The sequence below is a fragment of the Osmerus eperlanus genome, chromosome 18 (genome assembly GCF_963692335.1).
Source record: "Osmerus eperlanus chromosome 18, fOsmEpe2.1, whole genome shotgun sequence".
Taxonomy (NCBI): domain Eukaryota; kingdom Metazoa; phylum Chordata; class Actinopteri; order Osmeriformes; family Osmeridae; genus Osmerus; species Osmerus eperlanus.
The window spans coordinates 1,567,649-1,577,210 of record NC_085035.1 but is presented as its reverse complement, the minus strand read 5'-3'; positions in this window follow the sequence as shown (position 1 = coordinate 1,577,210).

Below are 9,562 nucleotides of genomic sequence, written 5' to 3'. Positions count from 1 at the left end.
CACCTCTCCTCTCCCCCTCTCCTCCTCTCCCCCTGTCCTCCTCTCCCCTCTCCTCCTCTCCCCTCTCCTCCTCATCCCTCTCCTCCTCATCCCAGAAAAGGAACAGGGGATGGTCTGGGTGGAGACTGGATGAAAGGTAGCTATAATCAATCTAGGCAGTCTTGGCATTTAACTTTGGCATGGGGTATATAGAGGGAATTCACAGAGGTTAGGGAACGGTTTCGTTCTCTCATACCGACCCTGGTGTGCACCGATGCACACAGCGCATATTGGTGTGGTTCAAACCGGGGTCACCCCCCACAACTCCCGAAAACCACAATCTTCTTCTTCGCTCTATTTCCTTCTATCTTCTTCTTTCGGGTCTCAGGGTAAACAATGGAAAAGTACCGTGGGGTTATGAGATTGTTGTCAATTACTTATTCACCATCAGAGCTAAAGAGAAGAAACACAACATTGGAACAGCTGCTCATCTCTCGTGTGTGTGTGTGTGTGTGTGTCAGAACTGCTTCAGGAGAAGCTACAGATCTATCTGGACACAGCTGTCCCAATCTGACCACAGTCTTTCAAACAATGTGTTTGCTCCGTGATTTGAGGCAAAGAGGAATAACCCCATTTCAGCGAGACCAAACAATCTATTTGCATTCATTCTGCATGTTGGGACTTAGAAACCCCCCACAGTGTACCATTTTTTCCCCCAGGATTTTCTTTATCCTGAAACTAATCTTCCCAATCGTGATGAATTGGTTTAGACCTGCTGCAGAAGTTGGAAAGGAGTGGAGAATGAGGTAAGAGTCCTGTAGCAAACTAGGGTAGAAGAAACGCATTGCCAATCGTTTATTATCTCCGTTTCGAATTAGCAAAGGACGTTTTCGAGAGACATTTCAGGGATCCAATAATTTTCCCCGCGTGCTAACTGTGAAACGCCAGGCTGCGGTAGCTGTCTTGGGTGTGTGAACACCCATCAGGAATACATTTACACAGCGGCCTGTTCATCGTCTCCCCTTTACCGGCTCCTAAACGACCCACTCACGGCAGCTTGTCTCGACAGAAGGGCATCATCATCTGTATCACTAGGTGTTTATTGGGGCTTTGAACTGAATACAAACTACACAGTCTAGGCATGTGGTTCTGTTTGAGCATCTCTACAGGCTGGGTGTCACAGGATTTCTGCGAAGCATGAAAGCTTTCTTGAACAAATACTTTCTCGTACAGTTTCACTGCATCTGCTCAATCTCATTAACATCATGCCAACATTGTCTTCAGTTAACTTTACTTTGAGCATTCTTGCTCTGATTGAACACGAAGAGTCACATTCCAGCCAATGTGGTCAAAGTAAACACACCAGCCAGTTCAAACTTCTTCCGAGAGCTCTTTGTCACCCCCTCAATATCATGCCAACATGGAACATACGGAAGGACTTTTCTATTTCTTTCGTCAACGAACGCCACAACACATTACAGCCTCATCTTCGTAGATCGTCAGAGACGGCCTCTGACCTCAGCTGGCGACCTTCATTAAACCACACAGATCGACAGTTTAGGCATTCTAACCTCCAGCTCTCTCCAGAAAAGCGAAAGGACTTCGCCCCATCATCCCTCTTCCGTCTGACAGCGAAGCCTCGATGGGCGCACGCTCTAACGAGGAGGTGGCACCATGGCTCTGGGCGGAGGGAGGACGGTGAAGCTGTTGGAACGGCTCGGTCATGACGCCCTCCGTTCCGCAGATATGATCCTCACACAACAGCACACGCGTGGGGGAGGACACACCAGCAGCAGGCATGCGCCCGCACACACACGCACGCACCACACACGCACATGCGTGTTTTTCGGTTTCAAACGAACCTGGAAAACTATCCCAGGGAAATGAGAGAAGGGTTTATTATTAGAATGCATTTCGAAGCTAAGTGCTCTGACAGACTTCAAATTATGCATTGGAAGGAAGAGGGGTTGTTAAACGCACACACACACATGCACGCACACACACACACACTCCACTCCTCTATCTCCAGTAATTCGTTTTGAGAGCTTGCCTTGCCTCTAGTCAAACAAGTGGAGAATATCTCTGAAATGCCGAGGCGTTTGAAGTGAGGAGTCAAATGAAAAGTGTGTGTTCGTGATGGTGGATGTACAGATGCAGGCTGTTTGCATGAAGGCCTGTTTCCCTGCCTCTGATGATGCAATGGACACAGAGCCAGGAGAGGGTGGGGCTTTGGTGGTCTGGGGGTGGGGCTTGGGTGGTCTGGGGGTGGGGTTTTGGTGGTCTGGGGGTGGGGCTTGGGTGGTCTGGGGGTGGGGCTTTGGTGGTCTGGGGGTGGGGCTTGGGTGGTCTGGGGGTGGGGCTTTGGTGGTCTCGGGGGGGGGCTTTGGTGGTCTGGGGGTGGGGCTTGGGTTGTCTGGGGGTGGGGCTTGGGTGGTCTGGGGGTGGGGCTTTGGTGGTCTGGGGGTGGGGCTTGGGTGGTCTGGGGGTGAGGCTTTGGTGGTCTCGGGGTGGGGCTTTGGTGGTCTGGGGGTGGGGCTTTGGTGGTCTGGGGGTGGGGCTTGGGTGGTCTGGGGGTGGGGCTTTGGTGGTCTGGGGGTGGGGCTTGGGTGGTCTGGGGGTGGGGCTTTGGTGGTCTCGGGGTGGGGCTTTGGTGGTCTGGGGGTGGGGCTTGGGTGGTCTGGGGGTGGGGCTTGGGTGGTCTGGGGGTGGGGCTTGGGTGGTCTGGGGGTGACTGGCGCGGTGGTCTGGAAGGAGGTGGTCTGTAGACGGAGGTCAACTCATTCTCCATGTCACAGACGATTCCTCGCTTCCCCGACGCCCCTGGCGCAGGCCTGAGTGAGAGGATCTGGAACAGGGGAGACAGACTCAGGCCCGAAGGGTAATGAGTCTGGCTGGACACAGGTGGCGCTCAGACAGACCTTTCACAGATCAACATCCATATGATGAGCCACTACTTCGGGGAGCCCGGATCAACAGGCAGCCAGAGAAGAGAGGAGTTCAAGTTAGAGCTGTGTTGACCTGTGTCTGTCAGGTTTGACATCTTGCTTGCTTGGTTAGGGTCGGTGAAACAGTTAGGGTTAGGGTTAGAAAAAGTCAGTGTATTTTGTCACAAGCAAGCTTTTGTTGCTGGATCTCGTAAACCGGAACACTTTCTTGTCAAGAGAGCCGAGATTAAGAGCTTCAATTGGTTTCATGAATCATCGAAATGCTTCAACCTATAAACTGATACTTACATGCTCTTGATCAAAATTAGCCCACAATATGTCATCCGTCAAACAGGCGTAATCTCCCAGAGCTGTACCCATCCATTACATTTACATTTAGTCATTTAGCAGACGCTCTTATCCAGAGCGACTTACAGTAAGTACAGGGACATTCCCCCGAGGCAAGTAGGGTGAAGTGCCTTGCCCAAGGACACAACGTCATTTGGCACAGCCGGGAATCGAACTGGCAACCTTCAGATTACTAGCCCGATTCCCTAACCGCTCAGCCACCTGACTCCCCCCATTACCTTATGTGGTGTTCTCTCCCACCACTCACAGAGCCACTTGCGTTCTTAAAGCAGGTGAGTAGACACTTCAGAAGAGCAGGAGGGAGATGTGTGTGTGTGTTTGTGTGTGTGTGTGTGTGTGTGTGTGTGTGTGGGGGGGGGGGGGTCAGTCACTGTAAATGGGTTCTGATTTCAATCAGGGTAAGGGTCCACTGTGACATCCAGTTTGCTCCCTGCTTCAGTGAGAAATGGAAACACGGCTCACAGAGATCCTAGTTTTGATGAAATGTGACCCCAAGCCACACACGCTACTAATTTCCCTCAGACATGATAAATCATTCTGTTCATTATCACAGCAGGTTTCTTCTAGAACGGCAGAGCGACGACCACTAATTGGAATATCTCTAAGGAGTATAGGACCTTTTCACATGAACGTGTTAAAAAAGAAACATTATTTATCTTCTAATCTCCTCTTCAAATAGCCTGTTATTATCTGGGAGGCCATTCCAAGTCAATTAAACCATGTATCATTGGTCATAACCTTGTTTGTATCATTTTACATTAAATATGTCAACCTGTTTTAGCAGTTCCACAGATTGATGCCAAACCACGAATATTCCCGAGCCTGAGTTCCTTATCCTCAAAGGGAAATCCGAGCCCTGAGTCTGTCCCTGGATAAACAGCTCCCCAGATAGATGCCTGCAGGCCGCGATAATGCCACCGCCGATTAGAATCCTTGACACAAATCCCGGGCCTGTTTGAAGCTGCAGGTTCTCTCCTCGCTCTCTCGTTTTCTCTGGGTTGCAGGTGTCTTCTGATGACACAGCCCCAGGAGCAGGGACACAGATAAAATGGATTCTCATGAACTATTACTGCCAGTTTGATTGAACTGTCAGGTCAGCAGCCATCACTTTTTGTTCTGGACAAACATGTGTCCAGAACAACACTGTGTGTCCAATCTCCTTCAATTTACCAGCAGAAGCACGAATGGGAGAAGGAGAAAGGATCCTTCTTGTTTGGTGTTTCCTGATTTCCCGGAGACAGATTGGGAAGTGTCATGTTAGGCTGTGAGCTCACAGTGACTTTGCACAAAAAAAAAAACCCCATCTTTTATTCTCGACGGAAAGTTATTTTGAAAAGTTAAGCCGTACGCTTTCTGAATATCAACCATTAAATAAATGGTAATCAAAAGCATGGTCAAAGAGATCAGAAAGAAGTTCTTAGGGTGTTTTCCTCTTACAGTAGGACCACTGGCTTTGCCTGTTAAAGCATATCAAATGGTATAAAACCCTCCTGGAACCTTTTAACGGTCTTTGATGGGTCTGGCGTGCATGCGTGCGTGAGACCCAAACATCACACCACCCTCTCAGTTCAGGTCCCCCAGGCATATCATCCTCTCAAAACAGGAAGTGACTCATCACCATCGACGATATTATCGGAAGAACTGGGATAGCAGACGTTTTTGAAAAAAATAAAAGTATGCTTCCTAGTTTGAAGGAACGCCACTACAAATCGTTTTTTCTTTGGTTCAGAATACTAAGATTCATCAGGATATATTCAGCCTAGGGAGATTCCGGAAAGAGGAGAGGATATCAGACGTTTCTGAAGCGAAAAGCATGTTTCCTAATCCTCGTAGTTCCCCCCAACCAAGCAAACTTCTCGCCATCTGTGAAACTCCATCCACAAGATCCTACTGCTCTTTTATCCCAGCAACAGGAGACTCAATCAGTCTCCTTCCTCCTCTGCACTCCGCTCCACTCCGCTCGCAGCTCTGGTGGGCTACGAGTGCCAAATCCCTTCGGCCATAAACATCCCACTGAATGCGGAACCCCAACGGTAGCTGGAGTGGGTAGATCACCATCACCTCTGGATATGACATGCAGAGCTGTGCACTTCACTGCTGGGGATGGGGGGTGGGGGGTGGGGGGGGGTGGGGGGCTGAAAGGGACTGGGAGCACAACGGTTAGCAATACATCAACTGTAGCACAAAGAGATGAATGAATGCATCTTTTACAGCTCTGTGTGTGTACAATATGTTGGGGAGATCTGATTAGATTCTAGATGTAGGGGCTTGTCCCGGCGTTCTGTTGTATAGAAGGGTTTTCAATCTTACATTATTAGGTGGTTTGATGCATGGCATTTATTCACTCACACACAGACACACACACAAGGAAGAGGAAGAGGCAGTGGTGGGCTCGGGGTAGTGGGTCTTAAGCCCACAGGCTCACATCCTGTGTGTTTTAAAGACAACAGAATCTGAGGGGCGCCCTGGTAGCTAAGTGTGAGCACTCTCTCTCTCTCTCTCTCTCTCTCTCTCTCTCTCTCTCTCTCTCTCTCTGTCTCTCTCTCTCTCTCTCTCTCTGTCTCTCTCTATCTCTGTCTCTCTCTCTCTCTTTCTCTCTCTCTCTGTCTCTCTCTCTCTCTCTCTGTCTCTCTCTCTCTCTCTCTGTCTCTCTCTCTCTCTTTCTCACTCTCTCTCTGTCTCTCTCTCTCTCTCTCTCTCTCTCACTTTCTCTCTCTCTGTCTCCTTCCTTTTTCCTTCCTTTTTTTTGATAACAGAACCTTTCAGAACCTTTCAGAGATTGTTCCCAGTCCCGAACCTCCCTCGATCCAACCCAGATCCCTCTTGGCCACAGTGGATCAAGCACAGCTCCTGGGGTTAATTGCATGTGACACCGAGTAAAACCGCTCATCGTAATGGTTTTCAGCATTTGAGTTGAGCTCAGCGATGGCATGGCCTATCCTTCCCCTCTCTCTCTCCTTCCTCAGATACTGTCTAAAGTTAAAAAGTTGTATTTTCTTGAATGAATGATGAATATGGTTCAGGAAGGCTCCAACAGCTAATTAATCTGAATGATTATGGAAGTAACATTAAGAAATAGACCTTTAGACACTTCAAAGTGATACAAGAGCCAGTGCTGATAAACATCAACATCGTTAAGTTGATTTGATGAGCAATTTGTAATTGCCCTGAGAAAAACTTTATTTTCTTACATCAAAGAATTCATCTTAATGGTGCAAGGAACTTGCTTGTTTATGGAGACAGCAAACACATCTGACAATGAAGTGATTTGTTGATATGTGGAGATGGTAATGTTCCTGTTTTTTGCCCTTGGACATGCAGTACAAGATTGCAGTACTGTGCAACTCTTCAGTAGGAGAGAGCGCCTCATATATAATAATACATATATGTGATATCTTGACATTTGTTTTGTTTACGTTAACTGCCAACACAAATTAACATATCTCCAGTAATCTATTATTAAAAACCTTTGAGGGATTAATAATGCACAGCCATCAGAAAGCAAGTGCTTCTCTCTGAGGGGGCCCTTCCAGCACTGTAACTTGACAATGACCCTACAACACTTAGGGGAGTTCGACAAATGTGTTTGGGATTAGAAAACAGAGGTTGCATTTTCTTTCTCCAGAGAGAGCTTTATCTATGTTTTCCAGCAACTGAAAAATTCTGTAATTGCCCCGTTCAGACACACGCTGCAAACAAACACAAGTTCATCCTTCTCTCTGTTTTACATTCGCAATACGCTTAGACACCAACCAGACGAGTCATCAGACTTGTTATGTTGTCGAGTAAACTTTCTAGGTCTCTCCGAGACAGTTACTTTTTAAATGGTTTCGTGTGAGATTGCTGGCCATCTTGGTAGCCCTAAAGTGTGGCTCCCAGTTGTGTCTTAACCTTTTAAGGAGTGAGTTCTAAATATTACCGACGCTTCCACCAGAGTGAGTTATTTTTCCAAAACGGAAGCTAGCTAGTTTTAGTTAGCTTCCGTTACCTAGCAACCTAGCATAATACTCGTAGCAATGCTACTACCTGCTAGTGTTACTTGTTAGCCTCCTAATTGTAAATTTTGAAGCCATACTACAGCGTTTGTCATATAGTTTTTGTCTATCGGAAAATAGTCGGTTGGAATGTTCAGAATCACACGTGTGACGGTACTCTGTGGGGCACGCTTTCGAACGATCACATATGTGTGACGCTACTCCTTAACGGGTTAACTGGCCCCTGAGGGCCTGGGGACACAGAGAAGGTAATTACAGAACATACTGCTATTAATTACCTTCTGCTCTCACGCTCCAATTGGTATTGAACTTTGTACAGATGAGTTACTGGAGGGAAGAAAACACGACATCTGAAGTTCAATGAGACACTTTCCTCTGTCATTGCTGAGGAGGGAATCCTTCTCCACATTAGTTAATGAGGCCTTAAGAAAAAATCCATATCTCAGGCAATATCGTCATTCTGTGTTACCCTCCAAAACACAGTTTTCTGAATTACACTGGAAAATACATTCAACAGTACGTTTAGTATTTGATAGAATAGCATTTCATTAGAAGAAAGTCATTCAAGCCAACATTTTGCCAGACATGTTTACAAACAAGGTTGTTTATTTTTTATATATATTAGCCAGTGATGAATAATACAGCAGTTCCCTTGTTCACTAGACCTCCTGAACTTTCCACAGCAACACTGAGTCAGGACTCCTGATTAATCTGGATTGTGTGCTCTGGACTCCATCACAGCAGCCTTCAATAGCCTTCATCTGCGTTTGCCTTGGTGTAAATGTCCCCTGTTTCACAGCGTTAGTTTACGGTGTGAAACAGCATCCAAAACTGCTGCCGCCATCAGCTTTGTATTGTATTCGGGCCATTGTATTTCCTCACTCTCTGACATGGCAAACATGTTGTGAGCGATGGGATTGTAATTCACTTTCAGGATTCCAACAGGCACCAAACGGGTTTGTACTGAAAATGTTCAAAGCGTATGGATGAATGGGGCCTGAAAATAAATGCATTTTAGCACAGGTGATGTTTATTTTACGGTAGTGATTCAAAATTACAGTGAGATTTAAAACTAAATTAATTAGTTCCTCCTTTTTCGAGAGACTGTGGGGCACTGTTCCTGTTTTTCACTTCCACCCCCTCTCACCCCCTCTAACCCCCTCTCACCTCCTCGACAGCAAACATGACACCAATTACCCTTAAAAAAGTTTCATCATCACACTGATATTAATTTCGACAAAAAATGCCCTTCATTTCACTTGCTCCTGTCACATGTTTAAACAAGGTCACAAATAAAAATGATTCCTGATCTCATATTAAATCATAATTCCCCTTTGTCACCCAGTCAAATCTCTCACGCCCAGCATCCAGGCAAACTTGTCCTGACTCGCTGCAGCACAGACACAAAATATGCCCCGCCTCTGGTTACCAGGACAGTGGGGTCTGTGGGGAGCAGGGAAGAACACTAGCCATTGTTCCCAAAGGCCTCTTTGGCAGCTATGATGCATTTAGTTACTTACCTGGCCAGAAATCATTTCCTTTGCGCATCCCTCATCTCCAGCCGAGCCTTGCAGGTCACCAATAAGATACATCTTCTCCAGTTTTTTCCCATCCCCCTGCCCTGAGACACACCGCCAGCCTTCCGCTCTCAGCAGGGACTTCATTTGATGTACTGTGTCGCACGTCAGTTGTGGCGATGCTCTCCATGCATCAAACCGGGATTTAAGGACGGCGAAGACACGTGGGCTCGGCCGTCTTGTTTCTTACCCCTGGCCGCAGCGCAAGACGAGGCAGCGGATGTCTGAAACAGAGGATGAGGTGCATTGTGTGATGGCCTGGATGATGATGATGATGGGGTTGATGACAGGGGTGCGGAGCGTGAAGATGATGGCGTTCCTGAAGAGGGTTCACGCTAAAAGACATTATTCATAGTAAGTGTGGTACTGGAGCCGTGTAGGAGTGTGGGAATGTTCCTGGTCTTAAAAAGAGCATCCTGGCTGTAAAGTACATTTACATTTAGTCATTTATCAGAAGCTCTTATCCAGAGCGACTTACAGTAAGTACAGGGACATTCCCCCTGAAGCAAGTAGGGTGAAGTGCCTTGCCCAAGGACACAACGTCATTTGACACGGCCGGGAATCGAACTGGCAACCTTCAGATTACCAGCCCGATTCCCTAACCGCTCAGCCACCTGACGTCCACCTGACGAAAGTAGGAGTGTCAAGACTCCGTCACGTGACGGAGGTGCTGACTGACAGCACCAAGGTCCCGGAGTATCCTGCATGAACCGGCTCC